General features: G+C 34.3%; 1 protein-coding gene across 1 annotated transcript in view; it reads right to left on the bottom strand.

The window, feature by feature from the left end:
• TAB2 (TGF-beta activated kinase 1 (MAP3K7) binding protein 2) overlaps positions 1-17,559 on the bottom strand; it is a 59,747-nt gene extending 42,188 nt beyond the window's left edge. The window contains exon 1 of the mRNA XM_045544552.1: positions 17,230-17,559. The gene's annotated coding sequence lies outside the window, so the exon portion shown is untranslated. The remainder of the gene's footprint in view (positions 1-17,229) is intronic.
• Between the last annotated feature and the right edge of the window lie 9,092 nt (positions 17,560-26,651).

Below are 26,651 nucleotides of genomic sequence, written 5' to 3'. Positions count from 1 at the left end.
CATAACAGTAGATGCTGAAATAGTTTTGAATAGATTTAGTTATGACAGAACTCCTGAGTCCTCAATAGAATAAATGCTCACTTAGATATCATGCATAGTAAGTCTTTTAGCTTTTTATCATTACTTGATTAAATTTTACTTAATTTTTCTGTGTGACTTTAGCTTAGTCACACCTCACAGATAAAATCACTGCCAAACTAAGTTACTTGCACTATGGACTTCGCAAAAGTATATGTAAAACATACATACATTTTTAGACTCAAAGTAGTGTTTCTACAAATGGGTTGCAGGCGAAAAGAGAAGTACTGAAAATTAGTAAATGATATTTAAAAATAATTTAAGGGATCATGAACATGTCACAGAACTGTTCGTCTTAAGATAACCTTTCGTGATTGCTCTTGAATTATTAGCCCATTTCTCTGCTCCTCCCCCATATAGGGCTTAAACTCCTGGAGAGGGTTGTTTATGCTTAAGTGTCTTCATTTTCTCCCTCCTAATTTCTTTTAAAAACACCCCAATGGAGCTTTTATAGTTTTTCTCCACTGAAACCACACTTATCTGAGCAGCATATACCCTCAGGTCATGAAACCTAGTGGTGAGTTCTAAGTCCTCATCTTACTAGAGCTCTCTCTCTGCAGCTTATGACCCAGTCAACCACTCCTTCATTCTTTAAATAATGACTTCCCTTGGCTTCTAAGATTTCTATCCTGGTTTTCCTTCTACCTACTGGCAGCTGCTTCTGAGTTTTCTTTGCTAGATCCTTTTCCTTTTCTGGACATCTAAATGTTGGTGGCTAGTGATGTTAGGATTTCTTTCCAACTATACCTACATTCCTCTTCAGGGTAATTTCATTCAAATACGCTGCTTTAAATAGCATCTATATCAACTCACAATAAAATAAATAATAAGCATCTATATACTGAGGCTTGGCAAATTATCATCTCTTCCTTTAGTTCCAGACTAATATATCCAACGGCCTGCCTGACATCTCCTTTTGGATATCAATTTATTTCAAACTTATTATGTACACAATCGAATTCTTAATCCACCCCCGCAACCAACATTTTTCTAATTTTTTCCATTTCAATAAATGGTACCATCATTCATCCAGGTGGTCTTTCTCTCATCTTATATTTAATCTACCATCAAGCCTTATTGGCTTATCTATAAAAAGTATTCTGAATCTGACCACTCCTCCACACCTGTTACGGCTCTTATCCAAGCCACCATCTAATTCACCTAGACTGCAATTGCAAAGGTCTAACTGGTTTCCTCTTGCCTTCATTCCTTGCTCCAGCACCCGCTCCCTCAACCCACCACAGCACACACACACCTCCAGTCTTTTGAGCAGAGTGATCATTATGGAAAGATCAGTCCTCATTCTCCCTGCTCAAAATCCAACATAGCAAGGCTGCTGGCTATCTGCCAGCCCTCTAACTTCATCTCCTATCACTCTCCTTATTCCCTTAATTCCAACTGGCCTTCTGGTGATCTCAAAGAAGCCAATCTTGTCCTTCCCTTAAGGCTTTTGGACTTATTGCTCCTTTTGCTTGGAACAGTTTTCCCTCAGATACTTACTTGCCTGGCTCCCTCTCTTACTTCACTAAGATCTTTCATCAAATGTCACTTCTTCGGAGAGTTTCCCTGACCACAATCTTTCTATCTAAAATAATACTCTGCTGCTCCCCTACCACACCCCCATATCCTCATACTGCTTTTTCTTCACAGCATTTATCAATACCTGAGATATATTTATTCATTATCTATCCATCCCAAAAACATTAGCTCCACAGGATCAAGGTCTTTGAAGATCATGGCTCTATCCCCTGGATCGAGATCATTCCTGACTCACAGAGGATGTGACATTTGTTGGATAAAATGAAAGTTTTACTATAAGGTTTCCTCATATTACTTTGTTTCCAAAACACATTTCAAATCTACTTGGGAAAAAATAATTTATACAAAACTTGAGGGACAGGCAAATAAATACTCAGTCTGAGTGACAACTTTATTATTTAAAAGAGGATGAATCATGAAAATAAATTTCAACATATTCCATTATTAAAATATATACTGAAATCTCTTACCACACTTGCTTGGTTTTCTATTAATAATAAAGACTACCAAGTACATAAATGAGACACTCTTCAAATGTACAATTTTATTTTACAGCTTCTACTTCCTGTAATGGCTGAATACCTCCTACTCGACCAGCTCTTTCACAAATAACAACTATAAACACTAGAAAAGCACAAAAAACTACTTGAAGGCAGAAACAAATAGCTTTTACCCAGACAGCAGGCCCCACTTTGTTTGGGTAGCTAAAACCTAGACAGAAAACCTGCAGTCTTACTTGACTGATGAGCCAAAGGACAAACTTTTGCATGACCACTATAGTTAAAAACTTACTGAGTAAATCACGGGAAGGAAAGAACCACAAAGAGGAAGCCCGAAATTCTGTGTATAAACTCTGTATGTATCTCTGATCTCCAAACTACACATGTGAGCCAGGCTAATGTTAAAATAACTGAACAAAGAATTCAGTTTGTACTTTTAGTTTAGTTATCTGCCCACTGAAACAAACAAACCAAACATCAATATTCACTGGAGGAACATAATAGAATCCAAAGTATCTACTTTATCAATTCATAATATCCTGAATACAATCCAAAATTATTACACATAAGAAACAGGAAAAACTGACCCATAGCTAAGAGAAAAGGCAACCAATGGAGACTAAGCCCAAAATGACCCAGCTGCCAGAACGGGCACGTAAATATTTTAAAGCAGCTATTTTAACTATGCTCAAGGATTTCAGAGCAAATATACTTGGACCTCTCAGCAAAGAAATAGAAACTATAAAAAAAGAACCAAAAGGAAATTTAAGAACTGAAAAATAAATATCTGAAATAAAAAAAATGCACTGGATGGACTTAACCACAGAGTGGAAATGACAGAGGAGTCAGTGAACTTGAAGATAAAGCAATAGAAATTATCCAATCTGAAGGATGAAGAGAAAAATGACTGGGGGAAAAAAAAGAACAGAACCTCAGGGACCTGTGGCAAAGTAACAAGAGTGGTAACATATCTCTAACTGGAGACCCAGAAGGAAAGGGAGAAAAATGAGGTAGAAAAAAGTATTTGAAGAAATAGTGGCTAAAAATTTTACCAAGTTACTGAAAGACAGAAATTTATAGACTTAAGAAGATGAGCAAACCCCAAATAGGAAAACAAAAGACAACTACACATAGGCACAATATAGTCAAACTGGTAGAAACTAAAGAAAAAGAAAATCTTGAAAACAGCCAAAGAAATGGCATGTTATGTATCAACTATGACAATAATTCGAATGAACACTGACTTATCTATGACAATAATTCGAATGAACACTGACTTATCAGAAACAATGGAAGCCAGAAGATAGTGAAAGGACATAATTTAAGTGCTGAAAGAGAAAAAACTCAAACTGTCCACCCACATTCTATAAATAAAAAAAGTAACCTTTAAGAATGAAGGCAAAATAACTATTAATATTTTAACATGAAGCCTTTGTGGAGCAGTAAATAATTTGTAAGCACAACCCAAATATATTACTGAAACAAACTGATATTTACCTAATTTCAAAATGAAAACCAATAAATGCCTTATAAATTTATTCTGGAAAATTATTTCTCATAACAAATACAGACATATTTTCTAGGTTAGATGCAAAATTACCACTCTCCTGAGAAAGAGAATAAAGAAATCATTGTTTGTAAAATGTTTTCAGCATTAGGTGCATAGTTTTGGGATCTAAACTTCTGCCAGCTAAAATGATCTAAGAGGACTAATTCCTTAAGGATTCTAAATTGTAGCAGAGTATATATAGCACAGAACAGTAAATACTGGAAAGGTTTATAAAAAACAAAGAAAGCAACTAGATTTATAGGAATGATGAAAATATGGACATTTATGAGATAACCAGATAAGAATATTTAAGATTGGGACTATCTTCACCTATTTACCTACCACCCACCCACCTCCCCGGTTTTAAAGGCAAAAAATAAAAACAAATTTATACCTAGATACATTGTAGTGAAACTGCAGAAAACCAAAGACAAAGATTCTATCCTTAAAACAAGAGAAAAGAAGAGCTATAACTTAGAAGGGAATACAATTAGACTGATAAACTTCTAATTAGTCACACTAGATGCCAGAAGACAAGAGAATACAGGTTGAGCATCCCTAATCCAAAATCCAAAAATGTCCCCAAATTGGAAACTTTTTGAGTGCTGACATGATGCTACAAGTGGAAAATTCCACAGAAGTGTTTGACAAAAACTTTGCTTCATGCACAAATTAAAAATATTGTATAAGATTGCCTTCAGGCTATGTGTATAAGACACATGTGAAATATAAATGAATTCTGTGTTCAGACTTGGGTCCTACCCCCAAGATATTATATATATATATGCAAATATTCCAAAATCTGATTCCAACTCAGCAATTCCAATTCTAGGAATTTACTTGAGGAAATAGACAATCACACAAAGATATACATGAAAAGATATTTATCACAGCATCATTTATAATACAAAAAAATTTAGAAACAACTTAAATAGAAGACAGATTTTTTAAAAAGTTATGGCATGTCCACACATGGATTAAATAAAAATTTTGTAAAGTATGAGATTTATCTATACGTACTGACGTGGACAGATATTCATTAATATCATTCAATGTGTGTGTGGGGAAGCTTATTACCAAACACCGTATAATGTAATCCCAATTATATATTGACGGAGAGCCTTTACTTTTATGTTATATATATCAGGACTGTCTGACATTTATGTTGAAAACGTACTACTTTAAAAAATAAAAATAAAAAAGACATTGTTATTTTAGTTTTTGGCTACTAGACTGCTACATAATGTCATAAATACTGATAAATGAAATAATCTGAATAGTTAAGGTATCTGTAACACTAAAAAAATACTATATGGTTTTTTGAAATGGCAAGTGTATTTTGACAAATTGCTATAAAAAATCCTATGGAAAAACAAAAGTCTGTTTGTAACAAACCAACTATATATTTTGTTTTAATACTGAATTCATTTTAGACCAAAACGAAATAAAAACAAACTCCTAAACCTCACACTAAAATAGTGAATATTCTACTTAATGTCTGATGTCAAGATTTTCTTATTGAGGTTATGCATGATCTACAGAAGAAGTTTGGAAAGACTTTTTTGTTTTAGATCCATCCTTAACTGCTATGATCTAAATGTCTGTCCTCTCCAAATTCTTGTGTCTAACTCCAACCCCCCAAAGTGATGGTATTAGGAGGTGGGGCCTTTGGGAGGTGAACAAGTATGAGAGTGGAACCCTCATGAATAGGATCAGTGCCCTTATAAAAGAGGCTGGAGGGAGCCTACTTGCCGTGGCCAACATGTGAGGACTTAACTAAAATATGCCATCTACAAACCAGGAAGGAGGCCCTCAGCAGACATCAAATCTGCTGGTGCCTTGATCTTGGACTTCCCAGCCCCTACAACTGAGAAAAATAAATTTCTGTTGTTTACAAGCTACTCAGTTTATGGTATTTTATTACAGCAGCCTGAAAGGACTCAGGCATCACCTCATTTCTGTAGTCTTGTTTAACTGTTGCTCATTTCCACAATCCATACCTATGTGTATAAAATGAAGGTGAGTCCTGATTTCAGTCAACCCTCAATTTTAGTCACAGTGGCACCCTGATATCCTGCTTGTAATAAAGCCATACTAAGTTTTCTATATATACCTGTTGAATGGCAATCTCCTACATTTCTACATGGTAACATGGAACTATCATTATCTCTAGTTAGAAGAAAATAAGCATTTGGACTTCTCCAGGATATCAGGAAATACTATGATTAAATTAAGAAGTATAAGAACAAATTCAGTAATTCCAATTTTAAGAAATCTATTTGAAAACTCAACACACCACTTTGTCATTTATCATTTCTCAAAGTGCACTTCAATGGCTGTTATTGTTATATGAAAAAACAAGTTCTTTGTGGCAATATGTTTGAAAAATGCTGTTACTTAAAGTCAAGGAGGTTTCTTTGTAGCTGGATTTTAATATGCTCTGTGAATCTTGGGTAGTAGAGCAGCAGATGAAATATTTCCCAAATTTAACTGGGCATGACCCCATTTATCCATAAACACCCTGAGGTAGGAAACACATGAAGAAACACTGTCATATAAAAAGGTAATCAAAAGACAGTGTTATCTTTCTGTCTTAGGAATTTATCCTAAGGAAATAATTCACCATAAGTTTAAAATAGTTTTCAAATAGCAAAAATATAGAAAGAACTAAAAAGTCTAACTTTTGGAGAGCTGCTTTGCAAATTGTAATTTATCAATATTTGACTTTATTGCAGACATTAAAACTTATAAAACCTCAGAAAATGAAAGGAAATGGTCATATAATTTTTGGTAAAAACAGTAAAAAACATCATGTAAATAATCTTTATTGGGGAAAAATTAAAATTGGAGGCAAAACAAAAATAGTATTTGTATAAGGGTAAAGAGATCATGGGAACTTTTGATTAAAAAGTAATGATCCTTAATTAACATCAAAATGTCTGTTAATATATCATTTGGTGAGTGCAAAGAGAAACAAGCACTTACATGTACTCACAGTGCAATCTCTATAGATGCCAAACTATCAATCTATCAAAATTAAAACTATGTACTTTTTGACTTCACAATTCTACTTTTATGAATCTGTTTGCAGATACAGTCACACAGAAAATTGTAGATATTTACCATAGTACTTTTTGTAATTACAAACTACCAAAAACAGCTTAAATATCTGCTAATGGTGACTACGTATAAACCACGTTCATTCATATAAGGGAGTACTATATAATCATTAAAAAGACGAGGTGCTAATATGGAATAATTCCCAAGATACACTATTCAGTTAAAAAAGACATACTATTCAGTTAAAAAACAATCATTACCAAGTGCAGAACAGGGTTTTGTATACTCTTGTATATAACAACACACACACTTTTACATGCACGGAATATCTCTAGAAGGATACACGAGAACTGGAACACTGGCTGCCTACAGGGAAACTAAGGGAGATTTATTTTTCATCAGTATGCTTTACTGTTCTATTAAAAAATACACACAGATAATTTAAAGTTTTTAAAAAGCAACCTATCACACTCAATGTTATATTCTACATTCAAAATATACGTTAAATAAAAAGAGAAAACGTTTTATATCCAGTCTTACAATTTAGACTTGGAGAGGAAAGGTACTTAAAAGTGGTAGGTAGTCCAAGATTACCCAAAGTTCTTAGATGAATTTTTATGATATGATTCTATGACATGATCTAGCTTTTTAAAACATTAAGTACTTAATCAATACAAGTTTTAAGGTTTGCACAATGCAAAATGAGTCTCCAAAGAATGCTTGTTTACCTACTTTTCTTTAAGATTATAGGAACAAATAAACAAACTGATGTGGTAACATAGGAAGGCAAACACAAAGATGTACCAACTAAGGTAAGCAGGTGTTGTGTTTGAAGGGCATGGTCTTGTTTTGGATCAGAAGTTGGGACCAATTAGATACATGTAATTGAGGTTTTAATGCATGTTATAAAGAAACAAATATCCAGTAAAGAACACTGTGGAGAAATATAGGTTAAATTTTATCTAGACATTTGTTAACCTTGAGAAGAAAGCAAACAGCATAGAAGCAGGACTTAACTTTTATGCATAAATGTAATCTGAACTCCAAAGTTTTAGTGGTGAGTCATTTGGATTAAAAAAATTTACATATGTCTCTCTCTTTATATACATATAAACACAGACACACACGTTTTCTGTAGAAGGCTACATAAAATTTTTTTGTACATGAAACATTTCCATATTTCAATTATTTCCTCAGCACAGGAGCACATGGCCTTAATATTAAATACTTACAATGTTAAGGTGAAAATATGAAAATTTCACTTAGATGTCATTTTTATTTAAGAAAAGTGTCTTCGCCCCCACCTTGTGATTTTCTCCTAGTGCCTATACAGTATTTTGCTTGCTAGCACTGAGTTAGTGGTCCTCCAACCTGGATGCACATCAAAATCACTTGTAGAAGAAACTGGTAACAATGATTATCTCTGATGAAGGAGAAGAGGGTATCTGGCAGAACAGGGGGCAGGGAGGGAGACTTAACAGACTTTCTTTTTCACTGTATACTTTTTTGTGCTTGTTGAATTCTGTACCATACTCATGTGTTACCTATTAAAAGAAGGCAGAAGGGAGAGAGTAAGGAGGAGAACGCAGCAGCAGCAGCAGCAGCAGCAGCAGCAGCAGCAGCAGCAGCAGCAGCAGCAACGGCAACCTACCGCCATCAGCAGCATCTATGGAGCTTCCAAGGTTCGGAAAGTAACTCAACCCTACTAATGAATATTAGAATTTCTGCATGTAGGGCCTGCACGTCTCTGTCACTAAAAAAACAAAAATAAATACTTCACCAGTAACTCTAATGGGCAGTCAAGGCATAGAATTATGAAACCATTAATTCCATTTGACAAGGCTAATGATGTCTAAACAGGTAAATCTCAGGGCAAACGAGTGTATAAGCAGGAGAAGAAAAAAGTGCTAAACCTTAAAAGTTCCTTAAGATTTGAGATATGGCACAGAAATGGCCAACTTTCCTTGTCAAGAAAAGGGTGTTTCCTAGGCCAGTATTTTTCAGTTTGGTCTGTGGACCACCTCTAACAGAATCACCGAGCTTCATCCTAGATCCACTGAATCAGAGTCCCTGAAGGGAGGGCCCAGGTACTTTCACTGATTCTTCTCTGAATCCGCTGTGATGACAACTGTTCATCTGAATGTCTCCTCAAGTAAAGTCTACTCCAGTTCCCACAAGACTTCTAGCTTATGATATAGTAAATGAAAGGCAGGGAAGGGACTAATCAAAACCCAAGATGACCACTATGGTCACAGGATCATGTATAAGAAAGGTGACAGTACAGAATCAATATAAGGAAGGAAAATAGACATGGGAAGGGGTATGGAATTTTGTGAGTTAAAAAAAAACTGGGTTAAAGGCAATGAAATAAGGAGGGATTATTTGAGCCTCTAACAGGCATGGTTAGGAATTCTTATGTAATTTGATGCAATGGGAAAGAAATAACTGGTGGAAGGGAAAATCACCTTTTTAAGTGTCCATAAATGGGTTCTGCAACTACTATGTATTTAGCAGCTCAGGCCAAATGCAGTTGTACAATCAACACATGTGGATCATCTTAAGTCAACTAAAACTGAAGCTTATATACTATAAAATACAAACTGTTCTTGGCCAGGTCAATTTCTGAAAAATCTTTGTTTACTATCAAGGAGGTACCATACAAAGTAAATGGTGAAGCAAAGCTAAGTTCCCAGAGATCCAACTTTTAAAATAAAAGGAATAACTAGTAATGTAACTTGTATAAACTATTTAGATTTACATAATTTAAACCTAACAAAGTATTGACCTTTACTATTAAAGTCTTAACAAAAAAAAAAGGGAATCAATTAATAAGTAAAATGTCACTCCTAGACAGGCATAAACTTTCCTGAAGAGAAGAATTTCCTAAGGGTAGAACTTAAGGAAACAAGGCTGGGTGCAGTGGCTCATGCCTGTGTCCTAGCACTCTAGGAGGCCGAGGTGGGAGGATCGCTTGAGCAAGGGCGAGACCCCATCTCTACAAAAAAAATAGGAAAACTAGCCAGAGGTGAATGCCTGTAGTCCCAGCTGCTCAGGAGGCTGAGGCAGTAGGATCATTCAAGCCCAGCAGTTTGAGGTTACAGTGAGCTATGATGACACTGCACTCTACCTGGGGTGAAAGAGCGAGACTGTCTCAAAAAAACAAAAAGAAACAGTATTCCACTAGTCTGCTTTAGCCATTTGTGTTTCTAAAAATTTCTTGTGAAAGAATATATTAACAGTTAAAAACAAAGATAACCTACCGTAGCTAAATATCAACATCAATTCCAAGTAAGTGGACATTGTCATCTAATGAGATGAGACAATTAAATGAAATAATGTATATAAAACACATAGTATGTGATATATAGTAGAAGCTGGTTAAGTATAAATTGTACGATTCCATTTATTTCTTTATAAAGTTTAATGTGCCACTTTCTTGTAATATATGCGTGGGCCAATCATTTAAGTTCTTTGTGCCTCAGTTTTCCCATCTATAACATAGTGATAAGAGAGTAGCTACCTCATAAGATTATAAGAATTAAATGAGTAATCCATGTAAGATAATAAAAAAGGACATAGTAAGTATACACGTAAATAAAATAGCAATACTATAATTTTATTCTTTGTAATGAATAAAAATAGTTTCAAGGATTAGTGGTAACGCAGTGAAAGATAATCGTACTATATTAATATTACACCTGCCTGGCCTATAGCAAAAAATAAAAACTGGTAGTAATAATAATTATTTGTTCTAAGTATCATGAATTTCCACAAAGTACAAAGGAACAAAACCTTAGTAAACAGGGCTGCATGTTACCCTAGCTGCAGAATATGGAAAGAGTTGATTCAACCTTTGAAGCCTTCCTTTTCACTATATATGGGACAAATAACTTGTGTAACTGAGGAACTCTGATGAAGTTCATAAAAAACTCAACAATACTAGGCTGTGCATAAGTGCTAGATAAGTGGTATAAATTGTGCTATTGGTGTTCAAAGGGATCTCTCTGGGCTGAGGAGGAAGTGGAAGAGTCTTGAAACACAGATACTTAATAAGGTTGAAATATGAACCAAGGCAACCAAATAATAGGCAGATTCTGGGGATAGTGTCACCTGTCTGGCTGGAAGAAGAAAGGAGAGATCAGAGAAAAGAAGGCGATTATGAAGAAGGTGTTTAGGGTGGGGAGTAGTTATAGAAGATGAGAAAGGCCAATGAAGGTTTTAAGTGTACAGTGGTCTTTATTAGAGAAGGCCTGGAGACACACTAACACAAAAGTTTTAATATGATGTAAAACTACATATATGTAATTTTATATTTGCCCCATTCTTACATGATTGTAAATTTTACTGGAACAAATTTAATTAGTTAATAAAGTAAAATATAGTTCAACCTGAATATCAAAGAGCAATAGGAATAAATACGTAAAATTCACTTCTCAACTGCGTTAGGATTCTTCCTTAGCTTACGGATAAGCTAAGAAGATCTTTCCAATTCAACATACCCTAAAATCAAATTCTGGTTTTCATAGTACCTACTAGAGACAATAATTTCTTCTGTAAACCATGAAATCCTTAGTTGGACAGGATCCTAGGAAGTTATCTTCTAAAAGTATATAATTTAAGAGGTTAGAAACAAGCCTTATTGCACAGTAGACTCCTTGCCATACTTCCTCTTCTATCCACCAGTCCAATTTACCTATCAAAACCAACCTCTGATCACAAAACTCTTTAAATTAAGTAATGTTAATTCCAAAGCGGAGAGATAATTTTGTTCATTGCTGTATCTTCAGTACTTAGAAAGTATATGTCAAGTAAATGCTCAGTAAATATGTTGCAATAAGTCTGTAATAACCACCAGTTTTTAAAGATTACTATACAAAGTGGTCCTATCCCCCCAAACTCAAGTGTTTCCCTTAACCTCAGCTGTAAGTCAATTCTGCTATAATATCTGTTTTGAAAATGTAAATTTGTTCCAACACAATTGATATATTAGAGAACAATTTAAGCGTTAAGTGAATTCTGCTGTAATTTCATTTGGGAGAAACACTAGGTAAACACAGAGAGCCATACCCAGCTGAAACAAGCTGCATATGAATACTCAAAAAGTAAACACATACACCTCAAACATCTACACACCTCGGCTTACCATGCATGCATCTGCATGTTACGACTCACACCTGGCAACATTTTATGTTACAATTTTCCTTTTGATTTCAGAAAACCCTTTTTCAACTACTTTGCAATAACTCACAAGCTGCAACCCTTCCTATGTTCACTTCCATAAGGAAACTTCAGGTCTTGTTCAAGGCAAAGTACAATATTTATTATAGTATTTACATATTTCTTAACCATTTAACATGAATAAACTATGCTATCTTTTTAAAAGGTTCCTATCTTAATTTTTTAAATGTTCACAGATGAAATTTTTGCGTTTTGTACTCACAATTGCATTTTTTCCATAAGCCCAGTGTTTGTATATGTGCACATGATTTTGCATAGCATGGTGATAATAATATTTAGGAGCACATAGTCAAATTTTGATATAACTGACTATATGTCAAAACTCCTCTGACCTCAACAACTGTTAACACTAACCTCTCCAGGATGGCCAATGGGAAGGTAGAATGTTTAAACCTTTTGTCAGTATGATGCTGACAGTTTCCAATACTAATTACAATTTTTGTGTCTTCTGTGGATTGGCTGACATTATCAGACGGCAATGAGGTATTCTTAAATAATATTTTCACCACAGAAAGAAGCATTGATATTCAGTCAGAATAGCAAGAATAAAAATTTAAGTTAAAGCCAATTTTGAAACCTTTTGACCTCAATGGAGATTTCAAAATTAAATATCAAATTAAGAATCACATTGTTTGTCTAAGTACATACACTATTATAAATACCTTTTACATTATTGATGTAGTATGCAAGCACCACATCATACAACAGTTAGGTAATTTTGGTGTACTTCACATTTGATTAACTTTAAAAGAATTTACAAATATCATTAATTTAACATAAAATTTGTCAATATTATTTGTACAGCAAATTATTGGAATTATATTTCTTGGAGCATGATGTTACAATTCTATCAAGGTAAAGAAAATTTTTTAAAAAAACCTGGCATACTAAGTTATTTTTCTAAGATAAAATGCAAGAATTAGAGCTATGCAATTAAAAATCTGAAGTTCAAATAATATCTCTATTTAGATAAAAATAAGACTATTACAGTCAATCTGTAGCATAAATTTTTATCACAAAACAGTGGTAATACTGAATCATTTCACATAATCAGTGATTTGCAAAAATCATATAACAAACCAGTCATCCAAAAGCTACCTATTTTAAGTTAGCTATAATGTTCAGATGTAGTGTGATTTAAAAGCCTGAAGGGAGCAAAAGATTATGTTACTAAAATTCAGATTTCTCAATTTTATAAGCCTACAATAATTTTCTTCCTAAAGAAAAACAATAAACATTAACAACCGAGGTAACATAATAATCCACACTACCTCCTCTGAAAGAGAAAAATCTCCCAATTTTCTCCTTCAATGCATTGCCTCAAGGCCACGAATGCTGACCATTTCTTATGGTTAAAAGGCTTACCAGTTATAAGTTCTTCTAAAAGGAATGTGCAAGTCAGCCACACTTGGCAATTTATGTGTTGTGGTTTTGTGGTAGGTACTACCATTTTCTAAGGATCAAGAAAACTGCAATAAATCTGAGAAAGAATGGTTGTACTTCATCAAAACGTAACTGACTACTTTTTGTGTATTTTCTAATTCATATCTCATTATTATTTTCTAATACATTATGGTTTTAAGAGGGAAACAAAGTTATCTTTCAGTGCCCCTTTTCACTGTAATTTTTGGATGCTCAATCCTGTGCATAATTATAATCTATAAAAGAAAACAAGAACTAAGTATGATAATAAGTTCCTATTTATGGGTAAAAGGGAAAGGAAGAGGAGAAAATGAAAGCACTTGAAAGAACCAGTTTTCATCTTACACCAACTATAAACATTTGTAACAAACCAATTAACTCAATGATGTAAAAAATGATAATTTAAATATTAATTTTAAATGGCACCTTAATATGAAGATTCCAAGAAACTTAAAAGAAGTTTCACCAACTGATTCCCATGCAGTTTCAATCCCTTACTTGGCCTCATTTTTCTTCCTCTTCATCACACATAACTCTACTTTCTAACGTCATGGCTGGCCAGTTGCGTTGTGTGTGTGTGTGTGTGTGTGTGTGTGTGAGAGAGAGAGAGAGAGAGAGAGAGAGAGAGAGAGAGAGAGAGAGAGAGAGAGAGAGAGAGAGGGAGAGAGACAGCACAGCATTGGGAGTATGATAATTAAGTTCATGGGCTAGACAAAATGTCAATGGGTGTTTGTTACTTATAATAAAGTACCAGAGTTCTTTCTGTCTATCCAGCCATACCTCCCTCCCTCCATCTATATCTATATAAATTAAAGCATCTAATCTAGAGAAAAACACATTTTTTAAAGAGGAACATACAAGGATGGTCATCCCAGTGTGTGCTTCTAAAAACAACCTCAATGTCCATTAAGGAGGAATAAGTAAGCGTATTATTGCACAGCCATACTAAGAAACACCATGTAGCTTTTTGTTTGTTTATTTTTTAGGGGAGTAAGATATCCAAATAATTATATGGAAAGACCTACAGATATTATTGATTGAAAAAAATCAAGATACAAAATCTATGTATAATATGATAACCTTTGTGTTAAAAAAAGACAAACAAAAAAGATATACTTTAAACGGATATTTTTATTAATGTATGAATGTATAGGAAAAGTTCTGTAAGTATACACACTAATTATTTTGGAGAGGGAGCTGGGTAGAGGGACATATGGAAGGAAGGTAGTAGTCCAACAATATTTAGTCATCTCTGTTATATTTAAATTTTTATATGTATATTCACATCTACTTGCATAATTAAGCATAAATAACTGAGAGATAGAGTAGAATATTTTCCCTATAAAATTATTCCCTATATATTTCCCCTTAACATTACTTGTATTTTGATACGTGGATAGGAGAGTAAGAGTAGAATAGAATGAGTTATTTGAAAGAACCTGTACTTAGCCCACCACAGGTACTTTCAAATAACTCAAAACCTTTGTGTCTATGCTGAAACTGTTAGTGATGTACAGATAACAGGTGCAGCAATAATCAATTATCAGGACGCCTGAAAGATGAGATTTACAGTCACATTTTAATTTAAATGTTACTTATGGATTTATATGTTTAGTTAGGTCTATGACTAACCATCTCTAAGCTTAATCTCCTGATTTAAAACCCGCGGTTAAAATAGAAAAAGCCAGGTCACTGTTTTTCCACACGAAGGCTAACTCAAGGTAAACTATTACTCAAGCCCTCAAAATCATTAAGTAGTACTGATCCACCAATGAGACGGTTTAACTGATTAAAAGAAAGAGGCAAAGAAAGGGTGGTAGAAAAAGAAGTAGGTTTATTGTTATTATTAAGCTTAAGAGTCCCCCAATAAACACAACACCCTTATGGAAAGTTATGATACACAAAGGTATCACACTATTTTTCCTGAGCCTATAGTATTAATCATTTTGCTTCTGCACTTACTATGGACCAGGTCCTGTGCTAAATGCTTAACGTGCATTATTTCAGTTACTTTTCACAATATTGCTTTAGTGAGGATTAAATGAGAAACTGCAGGTAAAACTCTTTACACAATGCCTAACAAATAGTAGTAGTACTACTACTACTGCCTAATCTCTAACTTCATTAATTCAATTCTTATTCTACTGCAGTCAGTTCAACAGATTTACTGACTTATATGCACCAGTGCTAAGAAATCTTCAATGGAGTCCCACTGCCTACTAAATTAAATCCAAACTCCTTCACTTGACATTCAAAAACACATATGACATAGCTCCATCTCACACCATATCCCTCCCTACCCCACTATTCTCTAAACACACTGGACTGCTCATAATTACTAGAACATATTACATACTTTCATTTCCATAACTTAGAAATACTCTTGCATTCTCTCTAAAGAATGTTATCATTCTTCAAGGCTCAGTAGAAATACTACCTTCTCCACAAAGCTAATTCTTGCTGGTACTCTCAAGTAGGTTGTGTGCATCTCTATTATACTTCCCTTTTGTATCACTTATCTGTAAGCTCACTGAAAGCAAGGTTTATTCATATGTATACCCTTCCTGTGCCCAATACAGTGTTTTAAACACAATTTATATTCAATGTAGAAAAATTTCACTGTTACTAATAGTTCCACTGAAAATAACTAGTAAGACTTGATATTCATATGTAATTCCCTCTTTAATTTCCCCTTTGATTTTCCTAATACTGGTAATGGTCCTATAGTAACTCTGCTAATAGCTCCCTTTCCAGTCCTAATTCAACACCGAGACATAATTCTTTCAATATGAAACAAATGTGGCACATAATCAGTGATCTAATGTTGACTAGGCTGCCTGACATTAAATTCATTATGCATTAACACTGCAGGAGGAAATATAAGGAAAGAGTTAGGTACATACTAGAATATTAGGATCATCTTTTAAATTCACAACTGGGATACAAAAATCTTCCATTCAATTTTGGGTAATCTCTAACCTAGAAGAATTGAACTTTAAAATCAAATATATGTATGGTTATCTACCTGTTTAATAAATAACCTCATCTTTTATGAATTAATTGTTTCTAAATCTATAGAAATTGGTAAAAGAAATAAGTGTCCTTAAAAGCTAACTGACCTCAGCCCTCTAATCACTCATGAGTAGTTTACTTTTGGTTAAAATCTAAGGCGTTAACCTCATTTTTTTATTTTGTTGTTACATTCCAGGACAATTCTGACTATTTATGACTTCCTTGACTGGCTTCTTTTGAGCAATCAAGTAAAAAAATTAGCAAATATTAGTTATACACTTGAATTTAAAATATACTTAAATTCTTCAGGTAAAAGTACTATAATACATTATTTGGTTCTATCCAGAAATATTGCTTATGACTTCCAATTACTAAAGAATATATTAACTCTTTATGGGAAGGCATCAGTAGTGTAGAACAGCTGAGAATCTTAGGAAGGAGAACTAGTTTCATTCATCTCATTTCCTCTAATGCTTGTACTATATGTGGACCTTGTAAAAGAAGACAATTTTGTTGTTAATATTTACTTTTCAATGAAGACTACTTTTTGTACATTTACAGGGCTTAACTCAACAGCATTTCAAATTTATTTTTCTTAAACTGCTTTTGCATTAGTTTGCTACTACTAGCAAACAGGTTAAATTAGAAATATTCAGGCAAAAGGTATGTTAAACTCAATACTAGCTGCATGTTACCTAGATGTTAGGGATGTTACTATACTTTAAAGCAAGATGACTACAAGTTTTGAAAGTAAAGTTTTGGTTATTATAGATTTCATAATAAGGCAGTTACATAGGCTAAGCTTGACTGGTGCCATGGACTTTAGCATACCTGGAAATAGAAAAATTCAAATTGTAGCTGTTCTTGGTTGGCCCATTGCCATTTTTGCAGCTTACAAATTTTTAATTAAGTAACTGCAGTGAGCTCATCTCTACTGGATACTTCTTTTCCAGGGCAGGTCCAGGAACTGGGTCTGGAGCCTTAAAAGCAGAAGAGAAACTAGAGTAAACTAGAGGTAGGTAGAACAAGAAATGTGACCAGACAACATTATAAGATCTAATAGCAGTGAGGTAGTCCCCCAAAGTCTCTCACATAAAGTATTTTGAAATGGAAAAAGGGTCTCTTAAATTGCAGGTTACCAGAACATGCTATTTAGTTAAGTCATTCTCTTAACCTACCCAACTTTTTCTGAACTCTCAATTCTAGAAATTCAAACAGTAGCTTTTATGAAATCTCTAATGGCTTTTAGCAACAGACTGTCCAACAGGAGACCACAGAGTAACTGTAACAGAAAGAGAAAAACAACAACAAAACCCATTTTATTGGTAAAATTGGAATTGTAAAGTCCTTATTTTCAGGTCATTTTGCTCTTCTATTTCGCAATCGTATTTCCAAACATCTTCTAACTGCTCCCCTAATTTCTGATAATCATTCTCGGGGGGTTCTTAACAAATGCTTTAGATATATCCAAGCAATGAACTGAATTTCAAGTTCCAATTTTTAAAAATACTTGGTAATTCTTAAAGAGGGAGGCAAAGAACAGCTCATAAGATGTGGTTTTTAACCACACTGGAAAATCTTTTTTCCATTACCGAAATAGATTCAATGATTTAAAAAAAAACTGTTTTTGTCAGGCCCACATAAAAACAAAAACAAACAAAAAAAATTGCAACTACAAAGGTTACAGAAATGGTAGGATATTAAAAATGGTAGAATATTGTACTAATTAGACCACCAGGGTCTGGAAATGATGTTCTTATGCTTGGTAGGCTGGCACCCTTAGGAGTTTCTCTTAGAAACTAATCCCATAGCAGTCAAAATAAACTGAATTTTCTGCTGCTGTCAAATGATGGCAGATATTGTGGGAATCATAACAGGACAAAAAAAAAAATCAAGAAGACAAAGATTCAAAAAACTTAACTCCCTACATTTCTAGTAACTAGCAATACAAAAAGCAAAATAGTGTAAAAGTAGTTTTTGTGAAAAATGTAAATTTCCCATCTTTTGTTATGGCATGTTGTAGGGAAAAGAATTTTGGGAGAGACACCTAGGTTCACATCTGATTTCAGTATGGCCTTGAATTAAAACTCTCTGCAGATGTTTCCCTTCTATTGAATGGGATACCACTACCCATCTCACTGGATTGCTATGAGATTTAGCTAAAGTATATACAAAACACCCAACAGCCTGGTCTATAGTAGGTATTCAATGCATTTTTCTGCATTACTAAAGAGTGAAACTTTTTGTTCTAAACATGTCGGTATACTGAAGTTTTCATTTTCATAAATGCTAAAGCAACCACTATGTAACAAGAGTTAGGTTTAAATAATTCAAACTGCATCATATTCTAAGAGATCTAAGTGATATATCAACACTGACTTTGCAATGGCTAGAAAGAGAATAACTGAGAGAGCTCAATTCTGAGAGCTGATGATAAATAAAATTGTAACAATTTTCATTTAAGATGTAATGTAATTCTTTTCCCTTCAAGTAAAAGTAGAAAATACTTCTGCCAACATACCTCTTGTTAAAAGGTTATATATAGATCTGGAATACAGTGCTTTTTAAAAAACATAAAAGCAAATAATGGATGATATAATTTGGTCTTTAAGTCAGAAAATACTTTAGGGGCAAAGAAAAGCCTTACATATGGACAATAATTTTCCTCCTACTGATAGAATAGTGTGTTCCACACAAAATTATTATTTACCAAATATGGCCCAAAGATCAGATTACTTTCTCTGACATTACAGAGTAATAGAGCAAGTATCACAAGCCACAAGGAATAAAAAAAAAAAAAAAAAAAATTTTCCTTATAGTCACTTTAAATGTGTTCACTGCCACAACTTTATTTCAAAATAGTTTTAAGAAGTTAACATGGAAATGATTTATTCAAAATAGATCACAACTTAATCAGGGATAAGATTAAATTAGTGTATTCCTCAGAAAGAAAAAAATAAGTATGAGGGTTCCCATTCACTAACCATTTAAAGACTATCAAGGAAAAAAACACGTGAGACAAACCATCACTTTTTGTTTATTTTATAACTAGCCATCGCATTGAAATCTCATTACTCACAGTAATATTTCAGTTGATTCTCTTGGCTTTTATAATATCATCTACAAATAATAATGAATTGATTTCCACTTTCAATAATCATAACCACATTAAGTAATTTTTACTGGTTATCAAAACTCCAATAAGCAGAACAGTTAAGACCAAAAATGTATTCAGTAGCTTTCTATTAAATAACTCCAGCTCCAGGGTTCCTTCATTTTTACTATACTAACTTGACATTACTGATAACTTTTTCCTCGAAAACTCCTTTTCTAGCCAATACTGTACACTCTTCTAGCGTCCCAGGATCTTTATTTCTATGCCTCTTCTTAATATAATGTTTGCCAAAAGGATGTAGGTACAAAGTTATGATATTTATTCTCTCACTTGTTTCTCTGGCATCTCATCTACACTCACAGCATAATCTAAAGAGAATCTCCTTTAAGTTGTAGTTTAAGCTTTCTCTTCTACTTGATGAAACTTACACATTCAGAATAGATTTGATGTTAAAAGGAATCTTACAGATTATCTAGTCTAACACCCTTATTTAATAAAAGAAAAACATAAAGTTCCAATCATATGTCAGTCATATCTGAATAAAAGTTTAGTTAATAAAAACAAAATCTGTCTCATTACTTATGAATCATAAAATAAATGCATACATTTATATGCAGTAAATATAAACAAAGTAATTAAACAAAATTCAACAGTAATCATTGGGTCTTGCTTCACTTTTGTTAAAGACATGTTTCTATTTCTAAGAGGTTTTTACTTACATAACAATGTCAATGTACGAGTCTACTTATCAAAGTGGATTAAAAAAAGTAGAGAATGGTAATAAAGTTAAAACCTACTCAATCCTATATATTCCTGCATTAATTAGTTATATTCCAGATTTTTGAACAAAACCACATTACTACTACCTATGCTAATGCTTTCCACTGGAGTTGATGTCCTGATCCAGTCTTCAAGAAGCAAATACCATGGTCACTTGCTACAGCACTTAGAACAGTACCTTGCACAGGGCAGCTATCACTGCTACTAAACAATTGCTACTTCTAAATATATTCACATTATTATAAATATGGCCATAGGAATGATTCAACCATACATAAAAGAATCCTGTTAGCGGATGAACACCTCACTCTACTCCTTTCAGTTTATTTTCCAGGTCTTGTTCCATGAGTAGGGTCATAACCCTCACTTATCTAGGAACACCTGTCCAACCACTCTCAATCCAGAAATGCTTTAAGATCTCAACATGAGTCTGTTAGGCTCCTTGTAGGATGCTGAAAATGAAAAGCTCATTTTAAAAGTAAATTTTACACTCCAACATCTCCAAGCTTTTAAGCTGATTTAGCTATGATATAGAATATATGAAAAATAAAAGGGAATGTCATGAGAAGCAAAAACATGTTTTTCCCTCTTAATTGTGCTTATATTTAAACTTTTCCCAAACTAGTTTCCTTCCAACTTCCCATTTTTTGTCTGAAGTAGCAATTGTCTTTTCGACCTGAAAACTGAAGTTACTTTTACTCTTCTCTTTCTTTACCTTTACCCAACTCCTTCAAATCTTGTCCATTTTATAATTAAATTCCTCAAAACACACCTCCTAAGACTCTCCTCACTGGATGTTACAGTCAATACAGTACACACAATCACTTCCATAGCTCTGAAATCTAAAAAGTTATAAAAGGATTGTTTCATGAAGCTTCATGGGAAAACTTATCTGGTGATGGCAAAAATCTGACTTGAACTGACAAAAGGTTATTCACTGGCTTGATTTAACCCACTTACTGTGAATATTTCCAGCTTTCAATGAAGAAATATTAGTGTCTAATTATAGGGTGATGCTTCAGACCTCGCTGGAGGAGTTATATAATATGAATTTCAGCCCCCTATACCACCAAGTTCTATAAGTTTTTCTTTCTAATACCCCCTGGAATCTATCCCTACTGCTACCATGCCATCCTTATCATTCAATATCTAAATGACCAGACCCTTGCTTACCTCCCTGCCACCATGGTCTTCCCACCTGACCTATAAGTATAGCACAACCAATTAAGAAATGTTCCTATATAACCACTTTAACTATTTCATTCCATTGCACAAGAATTTATTAATAATAAACTGAAACAGATACATAGTAAGAAAGTAAGGATAGCGATTGTGGAATTACAGATGAGTTTTTAATCTTTTTAAACCTTAGTTTCTCTACAGTTATGGGCTAAAAAGAGTTCCCCCCATTTTTTAAAACTTATTGAAACTTTAAAATTTTCTAAATTAACTTACATTTATTCTGTAATTGAGACAAAACAAACAAATGAACAAAGTTGACTAGGCTCCTTTCCTGCTTATCATTTTGACTAAAACCCCTCAGTGTGGTTTTCAATGCCTTCTCTAGTCTGGTTCTGCTATATCAGGGTTCATAGATCCCTTTGGCAGTCTGGAGAAAGCTACAGAGTCCCTTTTAGAGGTTTTAAATGCATAAAATATAATACCTAGGATTACAAAGAAAGCCAGTTTGCTAAAATATGTTAATTTTGAAAGTATGATTTTAAATGCATAAAATAAAATATATGATTACCAAGGAATTATACTGAAACACAGTGACCAAGTATTTTTTAAAACCTTATTTGTGGTATATTAACGTATATACTTCTTTATTAACACTTAATACACTGGGTCTAATAACAACCCTAATTTTGAAGTAGCAATATGTACAAATTATATCTAGTGATATACACAATGGTACAGTAATTTGAAACTATCTGTGGTTTTCCTATTAGTAATAAAGACGCAGGTATTGCTAAAATTATTGTGGTCTCTTGCTCAAAATCATAATAGAAGGAAATCCTAAATTATGAAAATATAAAGATGTCATTTTTTTCCTCATCCAAATGCATGGAACCCTCTAAATTCTATCACCAGATCCCTTCAGGATCCTGCAGCCTAGATTAAAACCATTCTACTAAATCCAACTACTTTTATTTCCCACAAGTCCACACACCCTTAGGAATCCAGTCAGTCTTGTCTAAACATGTTCAACTCGCTTTCTCTCCCTTCTTTCCTTACCATGCTACTGCCCTTGCTTAGAATGTCATTTCTTCACCCTGATGTTTATCAGAATATTAATTACCTTTTCAGAACCAATTCTAGTTTCACCTCCTTCTTGAATCCTTTTTCTCCTGCTTCAGCCCACACAGGTCTCTATTCCTAGCATTACTAATGTACCTGTGGGTCAATGCTGTATGATTCAACATTTAATTATCCTCTTATAATAGTTCTACTTCTGTGTTTCTTCATCAAAGTTGTAAGATCCCTGGGAACATGGGCTACGTGCTTAAATATAGGGCATTGCTTATATATAATATAGGCACATAAAATACACTCAATAAATAAAGTGACCTCAATAAACCAAGTAGATGATCACTTGTTTGGCAACTTCAAGTACCAGAAAATATATCAAGAGAAGACCAAAAATTCCACTAAGCAGCTAAAACAGATATTATAAATTAAACTTACAATTCATCTCTATCAGAGTCTAGATACTCCTGTTTAATAAAACCCAGAAGCTTATTCACTAGGCAGCAATGAATTTCCAGTAATAAGTCATGGAAGGAGTACTAAAGCAGGCACAAAACAATGATTCATTCCAAACATATCTGTTAAGCACCTACTACACACTAGGTACTGGTTCCAGAGTCCACAGATTCGATTCTCACACAGGAACTTAGTGCCTGGCCTTGGACTAGAACCTGGGGTTCCTGACTCATTCCGAAGCGCTGAAACAATTTTTATTTTCCAGAAAAGGTTTAGTATTCAGGAAGAGGGAGAGGGAGAGCTGTCCCTAATTCACAAAGCAGCAAAGCATGTAAAACATTATAAAGAAAAAGATTTAGAGCCACAAATATCTGTATCTATGTACATATAACATATTTTTAAAAATCTTTATAAAATCTCTAAAGAAATAGATTTTGGGGTGTCAATCATCTTTTGTAGAGTATTTATTACCTAATGATATTAGATGAATGAGGTGTTACTCCGCTTATTGACTGATTAATATTTTAATCACAAACACTTCATAAAGTTTTGTTTTTCTTTGAAGAGCTCTGCCAATTTGTCTCATTTATTTCATATAAAAACATAAAAACTTATCCTGGAGGTGGAGTGGGGTGGGGTGGTAGTAATGATATTGGTAAATACTATTCTAAGTAATATTTATCACTGGGGGAAAGGGACTAAAAGAGAAGGATAATGACAATGTGGTTAGGCAATGAGAAACTGCTCTCCACACATTTCAAGCTCTACTGTTGATTATGACTAAAAAAAAATTACTTTTCCTAAAGGGAAGTTCTTAGACTAATAGCAATGGAATTCAGAGTGAGTGAGTGAGGGAGAAGCGAGGGGTAGGACTAGAACAAGTAAATTAATAGCCTGATAATACCACGCTAACATCCTAAAGTCTTCTTGTCCAAAACTCAACTCAAATACTCAATGTATGTCTCTGTTAATCATAAATAGCATGACTCTGAAGCTAGAAACCTCAGTCTTCAATTCTTTTCCTCTCCACATACAACCAATGGCAAAGTTTCACTGATTTCTCTCACAAAAATTTCCTACATTCATCCCCCTTCTCATTCCCACCAATGTGTTCAGGTATCTGTTACCTGAACAACCACATAACCCAATGATCTCTGATCTGATTGCTTATTCTCATAAGTGTTTCTAAATTGTATTTCATTCTGGTAACAAACTTGCTAGCTTCCTAAAAGACAGGCTGGATCCTGTCACGTTCCTCCTAAGAGAGGCAAGATACTTTGTAGAGGTACACTGTACTGAGATTCAGTAGAAGGTGTTGACACTGACCTAGGGAATAACGGAAGAGGCAAGACAGAAAGAGAAGAAACTTGAGGACCAAGAACTTACAATAAAAGTCAGAAAAGTTAGATAAAATTTAGTAAAGAGGCCGGGCGCTGTAGCTCACGCCTGTAATCCTAGCTCTCCGGGAGGCCGAGGCAGGTGGATCGCTCGAGGTCAGGAGTTCGAGACCAGCCTGAGCAAGACCCCGTCTCTACTAAAAATAGAAATAAATTATCTGGACAACTAAAAATATATATAGAAAAAATTAGCCAGGCATGGTGGCATATGCCTGTAGTCCCAGCTACTCGGGAGGCTGAGGCAGTAGGATCGCTTAAGCCCAGGAGTTTGAGGTTGCTGTGAGCTAGGCTGACGCCATGGCACTCATTCTAGCCCAGGCAACAAAGTGAGACTCTGTCTCAAAAAAAAAAAAAAAAAAGAAAAAAAAAATTTAGTAAAGAATGGTATCAAGAAAGCCAAATGAAAAGTTGTAACAAAATGATTATACAGTTTTATTATTTTTATAGCAATGAATTTTCTAATAGCTTACATTTATTAAATGCTAGGCACTGGGCCAAACGATTTATAATGCATTCACTTAATGTTCCCAATAATCACGCGAGGTAGGTACCTCTATATGAGACTCAGTTGACTATATATTGCTCTCTCTCATTAGAAAAATAATTATTTTATATGTCCCTCCTCTCTTGTTCCCTGAGATGCTTAAAACAGAACATTAAACATTCCTAACTATGTTGGTGTCAACAATACCAGAGAAAGCCATTCTTCCTATGGACTTTATTAATTTGCATTGGACTAACATGATTTCTATCTGTACACATGTATATACAGATATATACATATACATGCTATTGATCTGGAAATAAAATAATACCATGGTTTTAAAAAATATACATTCTGGTACTTAAATCTGCATTGGAATAGTAAAAGCTGAGGGTAATTTTGTTTCGTGAAGTTCAAAAGTGAGGCCTGGAGTGGTGGCTCATGCCTGTAATCCTAGTACTCTGGGAGGCCGAGGTGGGAGGATTGCTTGAGGTCAGGAGTTCGAGAGCAGCCTGAGCAAGAGCGAGACCCCGTCTCTATTAAAAATAGAAACAAATGATTTGGACAGCTGAAAATATATACAGAAAAAAAAAATTAGCCGGGCATGGTGGCGCATGCCTGTAGTCCCCGCTACTCAGGAGGCTGAGGCAGAAGGATAGCTTAAGCCCAGGAGTTTGAGGTTGCTGTGAGCTAGGGCTGACGCCACGGCACTCTAGCCCGGGCAACAGAGTGAGACTCTGTCTCAAAAAAAAAAAAAAAGGCTCAAAAGTGAAAAGGTATATAAAAATGCTTTTGTAGGTATAATTATTACTAAAGAGAAATTTGGTCTATACCTCTATCATCCACCTAAAAATGGGAAGAAAGACTAGGTAGAACATAGACAGACAAATATTCCTTTATTTTAAAATGTGCACAAGAAATTTCCTATGAGACATGCTATTATGGACTCAACTCTAAGCCCAGCCTACCATTTGCAATGTACACTCCATTCACCACAAGAAGTCAGGGCCAAAGTTTATATGAATTTGCAGAAATCCATTAGGGAAAAAAGAGCAAATGGCAAAAGGCAACATATATGCCTCAGTAATCTTGGGTTAGCGACGCTACTGTGTATGGGGGCATTCTCCAGTAGTGGAATGCTTGTTTGAAAGCACCAGAAAAGATATCAACCACAACCTATACTCTGGAATCTCAAACACTCATTTACTTTAAAAAACAAGCATGTCCACTAGCTTTAAACTCTGGCAGTCTACATTCATTCATTCTTAAGTATTTACTGAGAGCTTAAGCCCTAAGGCATCATATTAATGTTACAAAAACTTACATTTAGTGGGAGAAACTGAAAAGTAAACAGATAATTGTAATATAACATGGTAAATCCTGCAATGGAATAAATAAATAGATAATTAATAAGAAAAATATCACTAGAGCTAATAATCAGTTACAACAGAAAAAAATCATGGCATTTAAAAAACATTTTCTAGAATACATTAATATAAAGCAAACATATCTGAGTGGGACTCAGAAGATTTTTTTTTTTTGGCCTTTTGTTTTGTTTTTTGAGACTGTTAATCAGGCTACAGTGCAGTGGCATCATCATAACTCACTGCATCCTCAAATTCCTGGGCTCAAGCGATCCTCCTGCGTCAGCCTCCCGAGTAGCTGGGACTACAGGCACAGGCCACTGTGCCCAGCTAACTTTTCTATTTTTAGTAGAGACGGGGTCTCACTCTTGCTCAGGCTGATCTCAAACTCCTGAGCTCAAGCAATC

This window comes from Lemur catta, chromosome 2, assembly GCF_020740605.2.
Source record: "Lemur catta isolate mLemCat1 chromosome 2, mLemCat1.pri, whole genome shotgun sequence".
Classification (NCBI taxonomy): Eukaryota; Metazoa; Chordata; class Mammalia; order Primates; family Lemuridae; genus Lemur; species Lemur catta.
This window is presented reverse-complemented; position numbering and strand designations above follow the sequence as displayed.